Source organism: Natrix helvetica, assembly GCF_964273705.1.
Source record: "Natrix helvetica genome assembly, chromosome: 3".
Lineage (NCBI taxonomy): Eukaryota > Metazoa > Chordata > Lepidosauria > Squamata > Natricidae > Natrix > Natrix helvetica.
Window position 1 is genome coordinate 3,445,561 of NC_138549.1, and position 22,500 is coordinate 3,468,060.

The window sequence follows — 22,500 nt, forward strand, 5'->3', positions numbered from 1 at the left end:
AGCGAGATCTTCGGTCACTCGTCCACCGGACTGCTTCCGCATCTCCCGGGCGCGGATGGACGAAGAGAGCCAGAATGGCGCCGAAGCAGTCCGGCGAGCGAGCGAGCGAGGCAGCGAGATCTTCGGTCACTCGTCCACCGGACTGCTTCCGCATCTCCCGGGCGCGGATGGACGAAGGTAGCCAGAATGGCGCCAAGACAGTCCGGTGGTCGAGTGACCGAAGATCTCGCTGCCTCGCTCGCTCGCTCGCCGGACTGCTTTGGCGCCATTCTGGCTACCTTCGTCCATCCGCGCCCGGGAGATGCGGAAGCAGTCCGGTGGACGAGTGACCGAAGATCTCGCTGCCTTGCTCGCTCGCTCGCCGGACTGCTTCGGCGCCCGGGAGACGTGGAGGCAGAAATGTTGTCGGCCTCCCGATGACGAAAGCAAGCGACTGGTTCGTCATCCGGAGGCGCCGACAACATTGCTCCCTCCGCGTGTCCCGGGCGCGGCCGGACGGATGTATATAATATTATATATAGTATATAATATTATATACTATTATTCCATGAAGAGAGGTGAGGCCCTGCCTCCCCTGCCTCTACTGACCGCACGTCACTGATATATGTATATATAAATCTCTGTGTGTGTGTCTGTGTGTGTGTGTTGACTGATGACACAGTGTGGTTCCCAGCTGAACACTGATTGAGAAAAGACAATGACTGCATATTTTATTCAAATGCCCTCTGATTCAGCTTTCTTTCTGTTTCCACAGTTAGAAGTTGCAGCTTTCCAGAGTTGGCAAGGAAAAGAGGAAAAACAAGATATTTCAGGCTGCAAGTGGAATGCTGAATTATAGAGTTCTCAGAATTGGGAAGAGCCATTAAAATATCCTAGACAGGTGCATGCTTTTGATCTCAACCTGTTAAGCCAGACAGGAATCACAGTCGGATGAATAACAGGATAACATATTTTGCAGGGACCTTGGAGGTCTTCTAGACCAACCCCGTTTTCAGGCAGGAGACCCTAGACCATTTCAGACAAGTGGCTGTCCAATGTCTTCTTGAAAACCTCCAATGATGGAGCTCCCATAACTGAGTCGTTCCTCTCATTAATTATTTTCATTGTCAGGAAGTGTTTTCTTTAGTTGTAGATTACTTCTCTCCTTGATTCGTTTCCATCCGTTGCTTCTTGTCTTACCTTCAGATGCTTTGGGAAATGGATTGACCCCCCCCCCACTCTTCTTTCTGGCAGCCCCTCACATATTGCAAGGCTGCTATGTGTCTCCCGTAGTCCTTCTTTTCATTAAAGTAGACATACCCCATTCCTGCAACCTTCATATGTTTTAGCCTCCAGTCCCTTAATCCTCTTTATTGTTCTTCTCTGCACTCTTTCTAGAGTCTCCACATCTTTTGATGAACTAGATGAACTGGTTCTACTTGATTGAAAAGATACATTGGCGGAATTTTGCAAATTTGAAGTACGTTTTTCTACTTTTTTTTACAGCCTGAGAAACTAAAGAGGATCTCAAGAGCCGAGGTGGTGCAGTGGTTAGAGTGCAGCACTGCAGACTACTTCAACTGACTTCTACCGGCAGTTCAAATCTCACTGGCTCAAGGTTGATTCAGCCTTCCATCCTTTCGAGGGGGGTAAAATGAGGATCCAGATTGCTGGGGGCAAGAAAGTGACTCTGTAAAACCGCTTAGAGAAGGCTATAAAGCCCTGTGAAGCGGTATATAAGTTTATTGCTACTGCTATAAAAAACATTCCCACTGCCAGTCAGTTCGATCCTGACTGGTTTAAGGTTGACCCATCCTTCCATCTTTCTGAGGTTGGTAAAATGAAGACCAGATTGTTGGGGGCAAGAGGCTGACTCTGAAAACTGCTATGAAGCGGTATATAAGCCTTTAAATAGAATACAATAGAATAACAGAGTTGGAAGGGACCTTGGAGATCTTCTAGCCCAACCCCCTGCTTAGGCAGGAAACCCTACACCAATTCAGACAAATGGTTATCTAATCTCATCTTAAAAACTTCCAGTGTTGGAGCATTCACAACTTCTGGAGGCAAGTTGTTCCACTGATTAATTGTTCTCACTGTCAGGAAATTCCTCCTTAGTTCTAAGTTGCTTCTCTCCTTGGTTAGTTTCCACCCATTGCTTCTTGTCCTGCCTTCAGGTGCTTTGGAGAATAGCTTGACTCCCTCTTCTTTGCTTGAATATCTCCAATGAAAGGGGAAATCTCTCGATTTTTTTACTCCACTGTCAAACCATTCTTACCATCAAGTCATCTCTTCTGACATTCCATCAGAATCTGTAACTATAAGGGAAAGTGGTGATTCATAGTCACGGCTTCTGGAACGAGCAGGAACAGATCTCTCCAAGAGTTCTGATGTCCCCTCTCATTCATCTTTTCTGAGACTCTTCACTTTTGAGAACATGATGGAAAGTAGATCCAGTAGGACTTTTCTACTCCAAGTAGTAAAATAGTCTTCAGGAGACTATTTGCATGTTTGAAAGTCAAGAGTGGTTGATTTCCAGATATCCTGATTTGGTGAGCAGTAGAAGACTTTACAGGGACACGGTGGCTCAGTGGTGAAGACGTTGAGCTTGTCGATCAGAAAGGTTGGCAATTCGGTGGTTCGAATCCCTAATGCCGTCTAACAGAGTGAGCTCCCGTTACTTATCCCAGCTTCTGTCAACCTAGCAGTTCGAAAGCCCATAAAAAATGGAAGTAGAAAAATAGGAACCACCTTTGGTGGGAAGGTAACAGTGTCCTGTGTGCCTTCGGCATTGAGTCATGCTGGCCACATGACCACAGAGACGTCTTCAGATAGCGCTGGCTCTTCGGCTTTGAAATGGAGATGAGCACTGCCCCCTAGAGTTGGGAATGACTAGCAGATATGTGTGAGGGGAATCTTTACCTTTACCTTAGAAGACCTTTGCCAAATCCAGTGGAATTTAATTTCCTGTTGCAAGTAAATCAGAATTGTTTCATGCTGTATTTAAAAAGTAAATCCTGATTCACATTTGAGTCCTTGTGATTACATGGGAAAGTATCTGGGTAATTTCTGATCAACAATCTGAATATAGTTTTTTTTCCCTTGAGTGGTGTGGTGGCCTAGAGATAGAGCTCTCACCTCACAATCAGGAAGCTGCAAGTTCGATCCTAGGTAGAGGCAGATATTTCTCTCTCTGGGCACAATGAGAATATATCTGCTGAACAAAACTCCATACTGGCGACAAGAAAAGCATCCGGCCAGTAAAACACTCAGATCCATTCAGTTGCAAAGGATTATGGGGTCATTAAATGAAGATGAATCTGAATATAGTTTATTGCTGTCTTCTTCTGAAAAAACCCCTCCCAGTTTAGCTTAAAGCTGTAATTTTCCAAGAGAATTTTCAGACCCCCAAATTTCATCATTTTTAATATCAAGTGACATCTTGACCCCGTACCAAAATTGTGAGTTTATTCAGTATAGCTACTGTTATGACTTAGAATGTTGATAGATCTGGAAATTTATCTCCATTCTGCAATGACATCTTTTTTTAAAAAAAAGTTTAATAATCTTTCAACAATTTTATTCAAGCTGATATCATTACCAGCTTCTTGGGCTCATGAATTTTTCAATTGACAATTTTTCAAATGTCTTCCCTGAAAACAATTTTTTTGGGGTCCAAAAATGTCCAGGCGGTTATCATTTTCCAATACAGTATGTCGTGAATTAATTACGAACAACTAAATATTTAATCCCTTCAAGAAATTCAAAATCAAAGCGGAAGGAAGAACCATGATCAAACCAGTGAAAATCACCAATTAACCCCTAAACTCCAACAGATGAAGTCCCAATGAAAACTCTCTTCTGATTTATATCCAGTGAAATTGAAATGTAAATGCCATACATTGCAAACTTTTCAATGTTGCAGAGGCAGTGATGGGATTCAGCCGGATCGGGCGAACTGGTTGTTAAATTGTTGGCTGGTCCTGCCCCTTCCTACCCCTCCCCTTCCAGCAGTTCCCCCAAGCCCTGTTTTGCCTTCCATGTAAATGCAAGTGTCAGGTTTCCAAAAGATGCCCTAATTAACTTACGAGTCTCGAGCTCGTAAGAAATCCAATCATTTATTAGGAACAACATCTTGGCAATAGCTGCATGGAGTCAGCTCTAACCTCAGTTTAATTATGGCTGAACTTTACCCCTGTTTCTCCACTCCGCTCAGTCTGTGTCATAAATCACATTCACCAATGAGGTGCTGCAGCAGGTTGCAAAATTTTGCGCCTCACAAGCCTGCTGTAGTAATCTGAGATCTGACTCTAGCTGAAGGTATGCGTGGAATTCTCTCCCCCCTTTCCTCCAATGTCAACTTGATGACAGACATGGAAATGCTTTACAAGTTAACAGCAGGGAGGTGTACTAGGCCCAAAATGGGGTGGGTGGGTGGTGCAGCCCCTTGCAACCCATTTTTGCTCCTAAGAAGCTGCAGGAGGTCTACTAGGCCCAAAATGGGTTGCAAGGGGGCACACAGCTTGTTTGTGCTCCCAGGAGGGTGCAGGAGGGTGAGTGCTGTCTGCCACACCCCCTGGTCATGCCCACCATGCCCGTGCCCATACCCACACCTACCCAGCCGGTCACTAGGGCAGAGAACCAGTTATTAAATTATTTGAATCCCATCACTGTGCAGAGGTATTTGGTGTCAGGGTTCCAAACAGCATCCAAAAGTAAATCAGAGTCCAAGGCAAAATTCCAATTTATGAAGAGAGCCACGTTGGCACATCTGGGAAAACCCGAATCTGAAAGCTCCCCGGTTTTCCCCAACCAGTTGAAAGTTCAAGATCTTGCAACCCCACACCCACAAGTCCATCCCATGGTCCCATCTCCCACTGCCACGCTGGCAGCTTCCTCCCATCCAGTTCCGGTCAGGTGCAGAGGTGCAGAGACAAAGGATGACCTTGGCTTTCTAGAAAGAATTTTGTTATGGCTACACAGCATCTAACTCCGTACAATCCCCCCTCCCATTTCCCCACAATAGAAAATGCATAGCAGAATAATAGAAAGTGTGGCAGGACAAAGTTCCAAAAGAAAAGATGGCTGCAGGCCTGACATTTAGAGCATCAAAGCATCCTTCCATACCTTGATTCTCCATTCTTCCAAGGACACATTTCTTCCAATAAGAAGCTTATAACTTCTTTGCTGTAGTTAACATACCCACAACTAATTCTGTATACCTGGGGTGAATATATTGGCTTAGTTGACTTGCCTGGAACATCCGTTCATATCTTAAATATCTCCCTCCGCTAAAATCAGAGCAGTAAATGTCTTTGGTTTTTCAACCAACTCCTTCCCTTCTTTATATTCTTCTCAGGCATCTAAAGATCTCGATACCTAGCTGAGTATTTTATGCCTTTTGTCATTTTTCCCCCCTCCTCTCCTTCTTCACATTGCTGGCCTTAATCTGCTTTGGAAAAGCCCTGTTAAAAAGTAACATTCTCGCATTTTTGCAGATTAATTGGTCTTGCAAATCAACTAACGACCGTTCTTTTAAAGCGGGCCCGTACCCTTTCACTTTTGTGGCATTTAAAAGGGGAGCGTTTGTAACAATCGTTTAAATAACTTGCGAAGGACTGACCTTCCTTCTCTTCTGGGCTTAGGTCCCTCTGCAGTTTTTGAGAAATGCCCTTTTCTCAAATTTAATGGACTTTGGTGGATTGTCTAGGTAATTTCCCACTTATACGGACTCCGATAGCATCGCGCTCGCCGTTCTGAAGCAGTTTGTCATTGCCTCTATCACTAACCTGGTCAGTTCGTGGAACGGTGCAGCATTAAATCAAGCGCTGCTTCTACTCGCTTTGGCTCCTTGACTAACAGTCCTAAGACATAACCATTAATCGCCTCTATAAATTTTGCCTCTTGTTATGATCTAAGTATAGATTTGCCCAGCCAATGTGAATAGAATTGAGGACACTTGTTATCCTGCCCTCCCTCCCTTGCACCCTACCCTGGCCTCTGAATTGTTTCCATTTTCCACTCCCCCCCCCCTCGTTTCAAGATCACCTTCGCGGTGGGACCGATGCGGAGATTGTCTTTAGCATCATATTATTTTACTCGGTGATAAATTACAATACTCTGACCCATGGGTGTCCCTTGTATGGCTTCTAGTTTCTTGCATTCCTTGAGCTAATTTACCTGGGGGTATTTACAATGGCCCACGATAGGTCCTCATTTCTGTTACAAACATCTTGACATTTAACTTGAAAAAGTTCTCCTAGTTGTAAACTACTTACTCCTAGGCCAAATTAAGAAAAAAAAGTCTTGCTTACTTTGGGTTCAGTTATAGCTTGCTACTTTGATTCATATAAACATCTTGATATTTAACCCACAGACACAAAAGTCCTCTCCTCCAAGTTGTAAACTACCGTATTTTTCAGAGTATAAGATGCACTGGAGTATAAGACGCACCAAGATTTTGAAGAGGCAAATTAAAAAGTTTTTGCACTCTGCAGACCTCCCAAAACTGGGAATGTTTTCTGTCAAAAAAAGGACCATGCATACCTTTTAGGAGCCTTGTAGAATGCTCCTGGGAGCTGGAGCGGGCCAAAAATGAACAAAAACAGCTCGTTTTTCATGAAAACAGGCCCATTTTTTTGTCAAAAAGGGCATGCATAGCCTTTAGGAGGCTTATAGAGTGCTCCTAGGGGCTGAGAGGGGGGGGGACGAGAAAAAAAACCAGCCCGTTTCCCCTCGTTTTTGCCCTCTCCAGCCCCCAGGAGCAGATTGGAAGCCTCCTAAAGGCACTGCATGGCCATTTTTGCAAAGGGGTGGGGTTTCTGTACTCAGTATATAAGAAGCACCCAGATTTTCACCCTCTTTTTTGGAGGAAACGGTGCATCTTATAATCTGAAAAATATGGTAACTACTCCTAGGCCAAATTTTAAAACAGAGTCTTGTTTACTTTGGGTTCAGCTATAGCTTGCTACTTCAATCCATATAAACATCTTCATATTTAACCTGCAGACTCAAAAGTTTTCTCCTCCTAGTTGTAAACTAATAATTCCTAAATCAAATTCAAAAGGCTCTGGGTTCAGCTAGAGCGTTCTACTTTGATCTGTGTGAAGTTAACATTCCTTGCTCGAATTTTCTTGATTTTTGAAGTTCAACATGATTTGCTTGAATTGTCCAGATCAAAGAGAGGAACCTCATGATGCTGTTTATAGATTCCCCTAAGGAAATCCCGTTGTACCTAACACTGATGTCGTTACCTAGTTTGGGTGATGAAACGTCTGGAAGAAAACAACCAAGCTCAGAGAGCACCAAGGACCCTTCAAATCCTGTTGGGTTCAACGGAGTTTATTTCCAGATGATTGGTCTTGGAGAATGAAATGGTCATGCTTGGATGGCTCTCTTCATAAATTGGAACTTTGAGCAATATTTTGCCTTGGACTCTGATTTATTTTTCGATGCTATTTGGAACTCTGACACTGTGAAGATGAGAAGTGTTAGGATCCTGGGTCTCAACCTTTAAGTAGCAACCCATTACCCATTAAAGTATGGAAGTTCCTGAGGCAAGCTTGACTCTGGTGACTGCAAAGATACACGTGATGTAATTGACCTCACAACTATGCAAGAGAATTGCCTCCTTCTAGGATGGGTTTATAATTTCCTGCTCTTGAGGTGGTTTTCCACCCAGAACTGACCCTAATTAGCTCCTTTTTTCCTTAGTTCAGCAACGATGACCTTAAGAGCATTTAAATGTTTCATTCCCTGCTATTCTATCACAGAAATAATCCAAATGTATTCAAAATTTACTGGCCCTTTACACACTGTTATGCTAAAGGCTATGTTTCTGTCATAAAACTTCCTTGTTGTATTCCTTCTCTTATATCTTCATATCCAAGTCACTTTGAAGACTCGTGATTCTTATTTCATCTTAATAATAGGTGTATTCTTTTTTCACATCAGATCCAGGGATGAAATTCAGCAGGTTCTGGCAGGTTCTGGAGAAGCAGTAGTGGAAATTTTGAGTAGTTCGGAAAACTGGCAAATACCATCTCTGGCTGGCCCCAGAGTAGGAAGGGAATGGAGATTTCGCAGTATCCTTCCCCTGCCACACCCACCAAGTCACGCCCACCATGCCATGCCACGCCCACTAAGCCATGCCACGCCCACAGAACTGGTAGTAAAAAAAAAAAATGAATTTCACCACTGATCACATATAACTATCCACCAGAAGTGGGTTGCTCCTGATTCAACCCGGATCAGGCGATTCAGTATTGGCAGTGGTGGGAGGCTCCACCCAACCGCCTGGATGTTTCTGCACATGCGCAGGCAAGCATGAGAGAACTGGTAGCACCGGTATTTGAAACTCACCTCTGCTATCCACCTATCAATTTGCTTTTTTGGAATAGTGTGTGACTGATTTAAATTAGGGCTGGGGAGGCCCAGGTTCCAAGTCCATTATTGTTGTGTGACTTTGGGCAAAGAAGACCCATGAAGCAGAATTTTTCTCTTGGGTCTAGGCCAGGACAGTGGTGGGATTCAACTGATGTAACAACTGGTTTCCTGAGCGCACACTTTGCCTGCGCGGCCTTCATTTCAAAACAGCTCCAAACTTACCCTGTGCTGCATCCACAGTGAGTAAAAGAGCTGAGGCACAGCAATCCAGTCTGCTGTGCCTCTTAGCCGGGCTCCAAACGAAGGAAATATAGGACAGACTAGCGCAGGAGTGGGTGGGCAGGGCCAACTGATCGCTGGAACTACTGGTCCGTGCGAACTGATCTGAACCGGCTGAATCCCTCCCCTGGGCCAGGGGTGTCAAACTCAATTGCATTGAGGATCACATCAGGGTTGTGTTTGACCTGGGAGGGGAGGGGATGTGGCCAGGGTGGGCATCCCTCATGTGATCAAATGCCACTTTGGCTAGTAGTTTGTTTTGCTAGCACTATGCCAGTGAAAATGGAGCTCGCGCACAGCCCTCCCAGGATCCGTTGTTGCTGGCAGAGGCGCTGCAGGGCGGTCCTTCGCTGTTTCCAGGGCAGCCCCATGGGACAGATCTAAGTGCCCCATGGGCCACATCCGGCATGTGGGCTTGGAGTTTGAAAGCCCTTGTCTAGGCCAACTCTCCATGGCCAAATCCCTGCCGCCAACTTGCCATGGAACAACTCATTGAAGGATGCCGCAACGCAAGATAATTATATTCTAGACCTCTTCCTCTCTTAATATTATTAGTACCGTATTTTTCGGACTATAAGACCACCTTTTTCCCTCAAAAAAGCGGCTGAAAATCTGGGTGCGTCTTACATACTGAATACAGCCTTTTCTTGCCTCTTCACCAAAATGGCCGTGCATAGGAGGCTTTCAGAGTGCTCCTGGGGCCTGGGGGGTGGGGGGCAGAAATGAGCAAAAAATGGACCATTTTTTTCTTCAATTTTTGCCTCCCCAGCACTCTGAAAGCCTCCTAAAGGCTCTGCATGCCCTTTTTTGGGGAAAAAAACCGGGCCTGGTTTCATGAAAAACAGGCCATTTTTTGCTCATCCCCCCCCCCCAGGAGCACACTACAAGCCTCCTAAAGGCTATTCATGCCCCCCCTTTTTTTGAAAAAAAAAACGGGCCTGTTTTTGTGAAAAACGAACCATTTTTGGGAGGTCTGCAGAGTGAAAAAACTTTTTTTAAAAAATTTGCCTCTTCAAAATCTTGGTGCGTCTTATACTCCGAAAAACATGGCAATATTATTAATATAACCTGATTTCAATCTACCTCAACATCTGTCTTCCCGTGTTTACACGTACCACTATTTTAGTCCAAATCACACTGTATTTTTCCCCCTTTTCTAATATTGTGTGACCTTTTTAGGTGCAAATGCACACATGCATGGAGCGCGCATCCGGCGTGCGCATGAGAGAAGTGAGCGCATGTGTGCAAATTTTTTTGCATGTAGAACTGGCAGTAATGCCGGCAGCAATCCACCTCTGAACAACACCTCCTGCTTGGAAACAGGATTACCAAGAAAACTGAAACCAGGGAGCCAACAATGAACATTTCCATTGTCACGCACAAGTGCTCGGAAAGTGTGTCTCTCAGCACTTTCGCAGAGCTCCTTGTGCAGATTTAAAAAGTGATTAAGCCTGGCAAATTACCGCTAAGGTTTTACATCTCTCTATCTTGAGGATACTTCAAGAACAGGAGGGCTTTACCTGAAGCAGTGTGATTTTGACAAAGGAGACTAATAAGGATCAGAGGCCTCCCGAGCATCGTCAGGAAAGTTTACATGAACTCAAAGTGAGATTTTGTGGAATATTATTGTGGTGTGCTAGAAACTTTTGCTTCTGTGGGCAAGAAGATTTTCTGGTGGCCAGGGTGGGAGGGATGAATTAGATCCCCCCCCCCCAGTTGAGCAAATTTGTGATGATGTACCTTCTGGGCTTCTTCTGCTTTACGGTGAATTTATAGGGAACTGAATAATAACTTATTATGAACCTTCAGTTAAAATTAACAAATATTCCAGTATCTCAGGGGCTGCCAGAAAGAAGGAGTCGAGCTATTCTCCAAAGCCTCTGAGGGTAGGACAAGAAGCAATGGGTGGAAACTAATCAAGGAGAGAAGCAACTTAGAACTAAGCAGAAATTTCTTGGCAGTGAGAACAATTAATCAGTACATCTTGCCTCCAGAAGTTGTAAATCAGGGGTGTCCAAACTTGGGAACTTTAAGACATGGCTGGCTGGGGAATTCTGGGAGTTGAAGTCCACAAGTCTTAAAGTTCCCAAGTTTGGACACCCCTGTTGTAAATGCTCCAACACTGGAAATTTTAAAGAACAAATGGTCAACCAGTTGTCTGAAGTGGTTTTCCTGCCTAAGCAGGGGGTTGGACTAGAAGACCTCCAAGGTCCCTTCCAACTCTGTTTGTTCGTTTGATTGATTTCTATGTCACTCTGCATGGCTAAAACAGCTTAAAGCAGTAGCATAAATGGGAACTAATAGAAGTTGCTAGAGAGCATGAGCAAAAAAAAAAAAAAAATGAAGAAAAATGGCCACTGGGGATAAGCCAATGAACAAACAAATTGGTGCCTCACCCCCATGGGAGAACAGTCAAGTTTGGATGACTTTTCAAAAGGTGAAAAGGATTGGGGCCCATCTAATTTTGGGGAGGCCAGGTGCTCCAAAGAGCGGAACATTTTTCTAGCAATGTAGGAAAATCTATAGAGATTCTTAGTCATCCAGGTCATGGTTGTCCCAAAGGTGCTTTTTTAGGAGGCAATAGGACTTTCTTGGTTTTTTTTTTTTGTTTGTTTCTTTTGAAGCCCTTTCGCTCTTTATCCAAGAAGCTTCTTCAGTTCTGACTGGATGATGGGAAATGGAAGGATTGATACCCTTTGCAGACAGCTGGTCATTTGCATCCTTTGAGAGAGTCGTTGAGGCCACTTGGAGGTTTATCTCTGTCCTTAGGGTCCCCCGAGTGGTGCAAATGGCTCCTGTAGTCTGCAATTTCCCCCCCCTCTGGAAATCCATTCCTACACCATTCACCCTTCCAGCAGCACTAGTCAGGTGACACAGATAAATCTCCAAGTTTATCTTGGCAGCCACAACACTTCCACAAGGAGGAAGCCATCATGGAGAAGACCCTTCTTCTTGGTCCCACTAGATTGATCTCCTTAAGAAAGGGGACCCATAACATACCTTGTCTCCTCGCTCTGGTGGGTTGGATAGAGACAACTGGAAAAACACGGTGTCAGGGCATTTTGGAAAGCATCCAAAATTAAATCAGAGCCGGAGGCAAAGGATTCCTCAAAGTTCCAGTATATGAAGAGAGCCATGTTGGCACATCCGGGAAACCCCGAATCTAAAAGCTTCCTGGTTTTCCCCACCCAGTTGAAAGTTCAAGATCTTGCCCCCACACCCACAAGTCCATCCCATGGCCCAATCTCCCACTGCCACGCTGGCAGCTTCCACTCATCCAGTTCTGGCCAGATGCAAAGACAAAGATGGCCTTGGCTTTCTAAGAAGAATGTTATTATGGCTGCATATCATCCAACTCCATATAATCCCATTTTCCCACGAAAGAAAGTACACAGTAGAAAGTGTCGCAGGCCTGAAGTCCCCCCCCCCCCCAAAAAAAAATGGCTTGCAGGCATGAGAGACGGTCCTTCAAATACGAAATTAAGGAAGTCTTCTGCTGCATCTCACCCAACTGCCATATTTTTTGCTACTTCTCCTCCTAAAAAGCTTGGTGTTGACCTTGTTGAGCAAAACCCCCAAAGTGCCTTTGTTCCTTCAGAGACGCCGTAGGAGAATGCCACATGAGCTGGTAAGACCTCTGCCGGCTGCTAAGGTCTACAGCTTGGATAATTGAAATGTTCAACTTCTGAAAATAGAGCGAGCCTTGTTATTTTTCTCCTTAGCGTGACACTCTCAGTTTTATGCTTTTAATCACCATCTGCTGTTCCATAAATGCCATGTTGCTCCTAATAGTCTCTCATAGCATAGGGTTTTTAATTTGCCTTTGCACTCAATGTTCATTATTGGCAATTCAGAGCATCTCATATAAGATTTTCATTTCTCACATAGTACCTTGGGTCCTTTTGCGGCAAAGAGCGGTTGCATATTACTTTTGCTTTTTTAAAAAAATGCAAACTCTCTCTCTCTCTTTCTCTCTCCTCTTTGTCTCTTCAAGCTCTCTCTCCTCTCTCTTTTTCTCCTTCTCTCTCTCTCTCTTTCTCTCTCCTCTTTCTCTCTCCTCTCTCTCTTTCTCTCTCCCTGCTCTCTCTCCTATTTCTCTTTTTCTCCTTCTCTCCTCTTTCTCTCTTCTCTCTCTCTCTCCCTGCTCTCTCCTCTCTTTCTCTTTTTGTCTCCTCTCTCCCTCTCTCTCCTCTCTCTTGTTCTGCTTCTCCTCTCTCTGTTTCTGTCTCCTCTCTCCCTCTCTCTCTTTTCTATCTCTCCTCTCTCTCTCTCTACCCCTCTCTACTTTCTCTCTCCTCTTTCTTTTTCTCTCTCCCCATTCTCTCCCCCCTCCTATCTCTCTCTTTTATCTCCCCCTCTCTCTTTCTCGTTCTCTCTCTGCTCTCTCTCCCCTTCTCTCTCCTCTCTCTCTTTTCTCTCCCCTCTCTTTCTATCTCTCCCCCTCTCTCCTCGCTCTCTTCCCCCTCTCCCCTCTCTCTTTTTCTTTCTCTTTCCCCGCTCTCTCTACCTCACTCTCCTCTCCTCTCTATCTCTCTTACACATAGTCACTTTCTCTCTTTCTATACACACATATACACAGGGTGTCTTATATACAGACATATGGAGAAACATACATTTTATTCTTTAAGGCAATAAAGGGGTGGCTGAAAGTCTATAAAATGTTTGCCTAGCAACCCCAGAAATAGTAGGTCCCCCCCCCCCCTTGCAGAACATAAAAGACTGAATAGCAATAGACTTCAGGAAAACCTTGGGAGAATTGCTGGGAGATCACACATAATATTGGAAAGTGAAATATAGAAAGAAATTAAGGAGCCAGTGGCCAATCAATGAGGTTCACGATGTAGTAGGAAAACAGTTTTCCTCTTAACTTCCACGTCCTCAAGTAATGGCCAAGACTGCTGCATTTAACCCTGGTGTATTTGTTCGCTTCTAGCAAATTACACTCAGCCACAGTTTGAAAATTTCCACCGAGGTCAACACAGCATAGCTGCACATAAGCTTCCCACAGCAAACATTACAAATCTCAAGCTGAGCATACAATGCTGTAGACATTTACTCTGGAGAGGGACCTTCCCCAACCGAAGAGGGGGAGAAAGTTCCTTTTTCTGCTAATGCTTTATTTAAGATAGGGCTCCCTGGTCCCATTTCTGGTGGATGTTTTCTTAATGGAAGGTAATGACTGGGAAAAAATTTGGGATTTCACTGGGATGCTTTGGAATTCAAGGACCATTGAAACCATGATGATAAGGCATGTTTCTGACCCCCAGTGGAAGATATATGCAGTGTGCTGGAAGAGAAGGAGGAAAAAGGGAGTAAATTGAGTTTGGAATTAAATACAGGCATTTGGTGGGTGAAGGAATCTCTTTTCTGGAGATCTAAGGTGTCCTGTGAAAACCATAGCTACGGTTTTCCCAGTTGCAATGGAGGGCTGTGAAAGTTGGACCATAAGGAAGGCTGAGCGCCAAAGAATGGAGGCCTTTGAACTATGATGCTGGAGAAGATTCCTGCGAGTCCCTTGGACTGCAAGGCCATCCAACCGGTCAATCCTAGAGGAGATCCACCCTGACTGCTCTTTAGAAGGCCAGATCCTGAAGAGGAAACCGAAATACTTTGGCAACCTAATGAGAAGGAAGGACTCCCTGGAGAAGAGCCTCATGCTGGGAACGATGGAGGGCAAAAGAAGAAGGGGAGGACAGAGAAGGAGGTGGCTGGATGGAGTCCCCGAACCAATCGGTGTGAGCTTTAAAGGACTCCAGAGGAGGGTAGAGGACAGGAAGGCCTGGAGGAACATTGTCCATGGGGTCACGATCGGTTGATCTCAATCTTACACGGGAAAAGACCTGAATACAACAAGACCAGCATACCTACACCCGTGAAACTCTACGAAAACAAATATATATATATATATATATATATATATATATATATATATATATATATATATATATATATATATATATATATATATATATATATATATATGTATATATAGACACACACACACACACACACACACTAATGGAATGTTCTGCTTTATAGCAACCAGAGATATAATGGACATTATTTTCCTCTGGCAACAGTGACCCCTTGGGAGGAAGTAGCTTACTGCGGCTTCCTTAGTTGCCATTTTAAATCATAGTGTTCTCAGGCCTCCTTCCTCACCCTTTAGCCACCATGTATGCAAATAGTATCATAAAACTGCTCCTTAGATTTATCTTGCTGGCCTGTTTAATCTTACGGTCAGCGGCTCTTGTTGCTGGGACTTTTAGAAGCCTCTCCTTCTTCAGGAAGACGCAAGCTTGCTTTAGAGGTAGAGAATAATATCTAAGAGGACCCACAGGGGGAGCGGAGGATGTGGACGTCAATGTTACAACATGGTTATTTGTACATGTACTTTAAGCATACACTTCCTCTTTTCCCGTAGCCATTTTGGCATATAGGGAACTACGGTGTTCATGTCGGCTACCATTTCATCAGATGCACATCATCACCATTTAACGACCCCATAATCCCTTGTGGGGTGGAGTCTGGGCAACTGAATGGAGCACGCGGAGTGTTTTACTGGCCGGATGCCTTTCTTGTCGCCAGTACGGAGTTTTGTTCAGCAGATATATTCTCATTGTGCCCAGAGAGAGAAATATCTACATCTACCTAGGATCGAACTCACAACCTCCTGGTTGTGAGGCGAGAGCGCCACCTCAAGGCCACCGCATTATTCCGTCTGATTACAAATTTTCCTTTATACTTGCTTCAGGCAACTAATGTCAATATTGAACCCATCTCAGCGCCCCCCCCCCCAACTTTACTGTGCTAGAAGAGGGGGCATTATTTTTCCCTTACAGGGCATTGGTTAAACTGGATTCAGGCAGGATGGAGGGGGAAAAGGCTGCTTATCTGGAAGGTCTGAAGGAGAAAGAGAGAGTGAGAAAGAAATAACAATTTCCCCCTTTTCATATGCAACAGAAAAGCAAACTGCAGAACATTAAGCTGGGTATTGGATCTGCTTTTTCAAAAACATTCATTATGAGTTAATTCATTAACACTATTTGTTGAAGTTTCAGATATGGGCGAAAAAAAGTAACTCATTTGCAAGTAATTAATAGAGAATTACTTTGGCAGTACAATTTTACATGCTGATGAAACATTTATGTTTGAATTACTTTTAATCCACTTAAAAGATAAACTTAGATGTTTCATCGGCAGACAAATTGGCTGTTTTGTTACTTACCAATTAACCAATACTTCAACATCTGCATTTCAGGGAAAATTAAGTCCCCCCCCCCCTCCTGCCTTCCAAAATCAAAGACTTTCAGGATTATGTTCTTAATGCCTTTGTAGCCTTTATGATATTTAGAATATATTCACATATTTAGGAATCTGGCAATATGATCCCTTAATTACCTTAAACTGGCTTCAGTAATTCATAGTATGTATATACTATGTAGTATATACTATACTACGAAAACAAATGTGTGTGTGTGTGTGTGTGTGTGTGTGTGTTTATACAAACCATCATAACAATGATTTAATGTTTGGCCCACTTAATATAGAAAAAAAGAAACCACGAAAAGTGGAAAAATAATAATAGAAACATGTTTGGCATGCAGAATTCAATTTAAATTTTCATGGCTATTTATCTTCCTGCTTCAGACCCAGATACTGTTCCTTGGAGGGGCATTCCACTGGGAATTCATAATCATCATGCACACAGGTAGGTAGGCTGTATATGTATATATATATATATTGCAGCTGGAATAAAAAGTACTTCCCAAGGCAGGAAGTAAACAGATTTGTTTGTCAGTTTGCAATATCTAGTTCAAATTTTTATCTTTCTCCTGAACATAGATAAAGATAAAGGTTCCCCTCGCACATATGTGCTAGTCGTTCAGAACTCTAGGGGCCGGTGCTCATCTCCATTTCAAAGCCGAAGAGCCAGCGCTGTCCGAAGACATCTCCGTGGTCATGTGGCCGGCATGTCTAAACACCGAAGGCGCACGGAACGCTGTTACCTTCCCACCAAAGGTGCTCCTTATTTTTCTACTTGCATTTTTTGCATGCTTTCGAACTGTTACCTTTTAACTGTTGATGAAAACACTGGAATTTGAAAATCTGTGCTTTGTAAGAGAAGGAATGTCAGAGCCTAGGGATGGAGTCAAGAGAGGAACCAGCCTGGAATCATTACATTGTCACAAGCGGTAAATCAATCCTTTCCTGAATTCTGTTAACTCTTATCTGGCACAAATTTAGTGCTGACCGTTAGTGGACTAGATTGTTGTACATGAGCAATGAATCAGCTTGACTGGAACTCACTGTGTGATCTTGATTCTTCGAACCCCAAGCCTAGATCAATTCCTAGCTACCTCAAAAACAGTTTAGAGAATACATGCTTTCTGACACTGACATTTCCTGGCTAAAATGTAATCACCCAGATGTTGTGCTTTGGAAATAAATCTTTCCGTGATGGTTGCAAAACTGCTTTGCCGATGATTGATCAGGCCAAAGTCCTCACCTCAGGAATGCTCACATAAACCCTGACAACACTTCCAGCTCCTGTAATTGTTGATCCTGATCCACAACCAGGGTCAAAAGGGTGTGTGTGTGTGTGTGTGCTTAAAACCTGAAGTCTTCTCACACAGCGGAGACTACAGGTTGAGCGCCTGCCTATAAATCTACTTCAATTAGACTGCAGAGAACTTGGATGATGGAGAAATAATTCTTCGGGGGCTTAGCTTTTCTGGATTTTAAGTAGTTGCACCATTGCACTGATTCAGATAATTGGGAGTGATCCAGAGGTGGATTTCTACCGATTCGCACCAGTTCAGGTAAACCGGTAGTGGTAATTTGGCCTTGGTCACAGAACCAGCAGTGACCCAGGCTGCCCAGACCCCTGAACCAATCCCCTGGCTCCATCGCCGGTAGAAACCCACCCCAGGAGCGATCGCGGAAGGCATCTATCCCAATTTCCTGACTGCTGTGGTGTATTCATGTATTTTGAATTGGGTATACATAGTGGTGGTTGGTTAGCCTCATTTTAAAATATAATAATAATAATAATAATAATAATAATAATAATAATAATAATAATAATAATAATAATAATAATAATAATAATAATAATAATAATAGAAGCAAGCTAAAAATTGGAAAAGCAAAGCTATGCATGGCCAATACTTGAAAAGTATTGAAGGCAAAGTTGACCAAAAGCTAACTTGAAACTGGTTAAGATCAGGAGTACTGAAAAAAGAAACAGAAGGCTTTATTTTGGCAGCTCAAGAACAAGCCTTAGCCACAAACTACATGAAGGCAAAAATTCAACGTGTTACCATCAACAGCAAATGTCGCCTCTGTAATGAGAAAGATGAGACAGTCGACCATTTGATCAGTGGATGCAGCAAAATTTCACAAACTGACTACCTACAACGCCATGACCGCGTTGCTAAAATTATTCACTGGAAATTGTGCCAAAACTTTGGATTTGAGTACAGCAAAAACCACTGGGACCATCAGGTTGAGAAGGTTTTAGAGAATGAGAAAGTCAAGATCTTGTGGGACTTCAGAATCCAGACTGACAGGCACTTGGCCTACAACACAATTATTGTTACTGACATAACAATAATTGAAAAGGGAGCTCATCCCTCTGGAATGAGCTGCCCCCGGAGCTTCGCATAATCCCTGACCTCTGGTCTTTCCGACGTGCCCTAAAATGTTGGCTTCTCCAGCAAGCCAGCCTGGCCTGTTAATTTTAACTCATTTTTAAAATGTATTGTTCCATATATTCGATTTGTTTTTTGGGATATATATTTAATTTCTTTTTAACTTTTGGGATGTGTGTTTTTTAATGTTGTACGCCGCCCTGAGTCCTTTGGGAGAAGGGCGGCATATAAATCCAATTAAAAAGAAAAAAGAAAAAAGTATGGTTCGTTGATATTGCAATACCTGGTGATGCACAAATTGAAGATAAACAGCAAGAAAAAAATCACAAAATACCGGGACTTGCAAATTAAGGTTGAGTGACTGTGGAAAAAGAAATCATGTGTTGTCCCAATTGTAATTGGAGCCCTTGGAGCAATAATACCTAAAGGGCTACCTGGCTATTTGGAAATTCTAAATTTACCTGACTTGAACATTCTGACTCTACAAAAAACCACCCTACTTGGAACAGCTTATATCCTCCGATGTTACCTTAACAGTTCCTAGGTCCTTGGTTGGGACTCCAGCTGTTGAGCTACTAACCAGCCCCAAAGGCTGGGAATCTCACCAAAGATTAACCACAGAATAATAATAATAATAATAATAATAATAATAATAATAATAATAATAATGACAAATGCAGACTCTGCAAATAAGTTGATGAAACTGTTGACCACATACTCAGCTGCTGTAAAAAAATCACGCAGACTGATTATAAATTGCAGCACAATTCAGTAGCACAAATGATCCACTGGAATTTGTGCAAAATTATAATATTAAAACAACAACAAACTGGTGGGAACATAAGCCTGAAAAAGTCACCGAAAATCAGATGGTCAAGTTCCTATGGGATTTTCGTATACAAACGGAGAAAATACTGGCGCATAACACACCAGACATCACACTGGTTGAGAAAAATAAGGTTACAATCATAGACATCGCAATACAGGTGATAGCAGGGTCGACGAGAAGGAACATGAAAAAAATCGCAAAATAGCAGGACCTAAAAATTGAAATTCAACGATTATGGCACAAACCAGCAGTGGTAATTCCAGTGGTAATTGGCACACTGGAAGCTATTCCAAAAGCACTGGAATTACATTTAAAAGTTAAAAATTGACAAAATCACCATCAGTAAAATGCAAAAAGCTGCACTGCTTGGATCTGCACGTATATTACGAAAATACGTTACAACGTCCTAGGCCCCTGGGTGGGGCCCGACTAGTAATCAATGCCAAATCCGGCGAAACAACTGGCTGCTGTGATACAATTGTATAATAATAATAATAATAATAATAATAATAATAATAATAATAATAATAATAATAATAATAATAATAATAATAATAATAATAATAATAATAATAATAATAATAATAATAATAATATTCTGTGGAAAAAGAAATCATGTGTTATCCCAATTGTAATTGGAGCCCTTGGAGCAATACCTAAAGGCCTGCCTCGCTATTTGGAAAATTTAAATTTATCAGATTTGAACATTCTGATTCTACAAAAAACCACCCTACTTGGAACAGCTTATATCCTTCGATGTTACCTTAACAGTTCCTAGGTCCTTGGTTAGGACTTGAGCTGTTGAGCTACCAACCAGCCCCAAAGGCTGTGAATCTCACCAAAGATTAACATAATAATAATAATAACAACAACAACAACAACAACAACAACAACAACAACAATAATAATAATAATAATAATGGGGCCCAACTAGTAATCAATGCCAAACCCAGCGAATCAACTGGCCGCTGTGATACAATTGTATAATAATGTACAGTTTATTGATATCGCTGTTCCTGGAGATGCCAGAGTCGAAGAAAAAGAACTGGAAAAGAAATCACAAAATATTGCGACCTGGCCATCAAAACTACACGGCTATGGATATGAAGCAGTGACGTGCGGTGAGGTTTATGACTGGTGAGGCACTGACACAGTGCTGAGTTTCAAATATTTTTAGACTTGTGGACTTCAACTCCCAGAATTCCACAGCCAGGCATGCTCAGTTCCAATTTAAAGCGACAGCATTTGTTTTTCTCCTTTGCTCCTTCTTTCTTTTTCTTTTTCTTCTCCTTCCCCTCCTTCCTCCCTCTCTCCCTTCCTCCCCCTCTCTCAAACACACACACACACACACACACACACACACACACACACACACACACACACAGAAGTTGGATTGGACTATCTCTCCTACCCCTTCCATCTCTCACTCACTCTCAAACAAACCCCCCCACACACAAAAGTTGGATTGGATATCTTTTCCAGTGGCTTGAAAGCAGCTCCTCTGCCATCCCCCCCCCCCATTCCCCTGCTGCCTTTCCCAAACACCTCCACCATTGCAAATGCAGCCTGCTGTCTGGGTGGGAAATGCCTGGAACACAATAAAGCCCACCCACCACCTCCTGCTGACAGGCTGGGGTGAGAGGAGAGGCAGAGAAGCCGGAGGGGAGCCGAGCCTTCCAAAAGAAAGAGGCTGGGGGGAAGTGTGTGTACTACAGCATGGCTCTTTGCCTGGCTTCCTGCCTCCTCCTGTGGTCTCCTCAGTGCTCGCTTGTGCTCTCCCTCCCCAAGTGTAGTTTGATTGCAGGTGGAGCCACGTTGCCTTTTCAAACTTGTAATCAGGGAAGCTGGGCTAGATTTTTATATAGTTTTATCCAGCTGTGTGTGTGTGAGAGAGAAATGAATGGGGGCCTGGGGAGGAAGTCACTACACTTGGGGAGGGAGAGCACCAGTGAGGTTAAGCAGAGTCATCCACGGTGAGGCAGCAACTAGCTCAGCTTTTTCCTTTTACTTTTTTTTTCATGATGAGAGTGGTGAGGCTGTGCCTCACTTGCCTCACCTGACTGCACGTCACTGATATGAAGCATGTCACAGTGATGCCCATTGTCATCGGGGCACTTGGCACCATGTCCAGGAATTTTACAAGATACATCCACAAATTGCAGCTTCCTGCAATAACACCAGCAGAACTGCAAAAAACTGGGCTACTTGGAACATATTTTATATTTTAAGAAGGTCCTTGGTTTATCCCTAGGACGCCAGCAGCAAACCGTATCAACCATTAGCACCAGTCAGTGGTATTTGTGATGCATTTTTGAATGTTCAGTTGGATGAGTTTCATGTTTAATGAATAAAGTATATAATGATGATGATGATGAGGAGGAGGAGGAGGAGGAGAAGGAGGAGGAGGATGCAGATATTCAATTATTGCTCTCCCACTGTCCCAGTTTGTTTGGCTGGCATCACACAGAGAAGAAAACACACCATTCTTTCAATGCTTCTGTCAGAGCTATTCTTCAGCCTGACAAAAAGGAGAATAGCCACCAGGTCCCCAAATCCAGGAAGAATCCAATCTAGCCAGCTTCCCAACTGTCTTCTGCATAATTGCCTCGGGGAGACGCTCCCTTGGTTAATTTTAGAAGAACAATGAAAACCTTTTCTGCCTTGGTTTGAAAGGATGAGGTGCCTTCTTATAAAGAACTATCAGAAGCGCTGACGTTTGCAGCAGGAAAGAAGGCTGTGAAGGTTCTTTTTTTAAAAAAAATTGTTACATTTACGCTTTCAGCTTTCTGACAGTAGCTTCAAGGTTGCATAGAAGCCTCCAATTTTTCCTTCCATCGTTGCAATAGCGATATGAAGCACATTGGACGGTGTGGGAGTAATTGTCTCGTAAGTTTCTGTGACTGAAGCTGGACCTGAATTAAATCCTTCGGTCTTAATCCAACATCTGAAGAGGTGATAGAATGCTAATGCAAAATGGGATGAATCCGCAGAGCCCCGGTGTCCTTTTCAAATAGAAATGACTTTCAAAACTAAAGTGGGTTCATTGAAAGATTGGAGACCTGTTAGCGCTGATCTCAGGGTCTTGGGAGAAAGTCATAAAGCTGGACAACCTCGTAAGCTGCACGCAAACACCCTTCTGTCTATGTTCAACGGTTGACATGTGATGCAGTCACTGAAACAGCCAACCCAGTCCTAGGCTGTCTTAACAAAGAGCTAGACTCAAGATCAGGTGAAGGGTTAATACCGCTTTATAATGCCTTGGTAAGGCCACACTTGGAATATTTGTATCCAGTTTTGGTCACCACAATATAAAAAAAAGATGTTGAGATTCTAGAAAGAGCGCAGAGAAGAGCAACAAAGATGATGGAGGCTAAA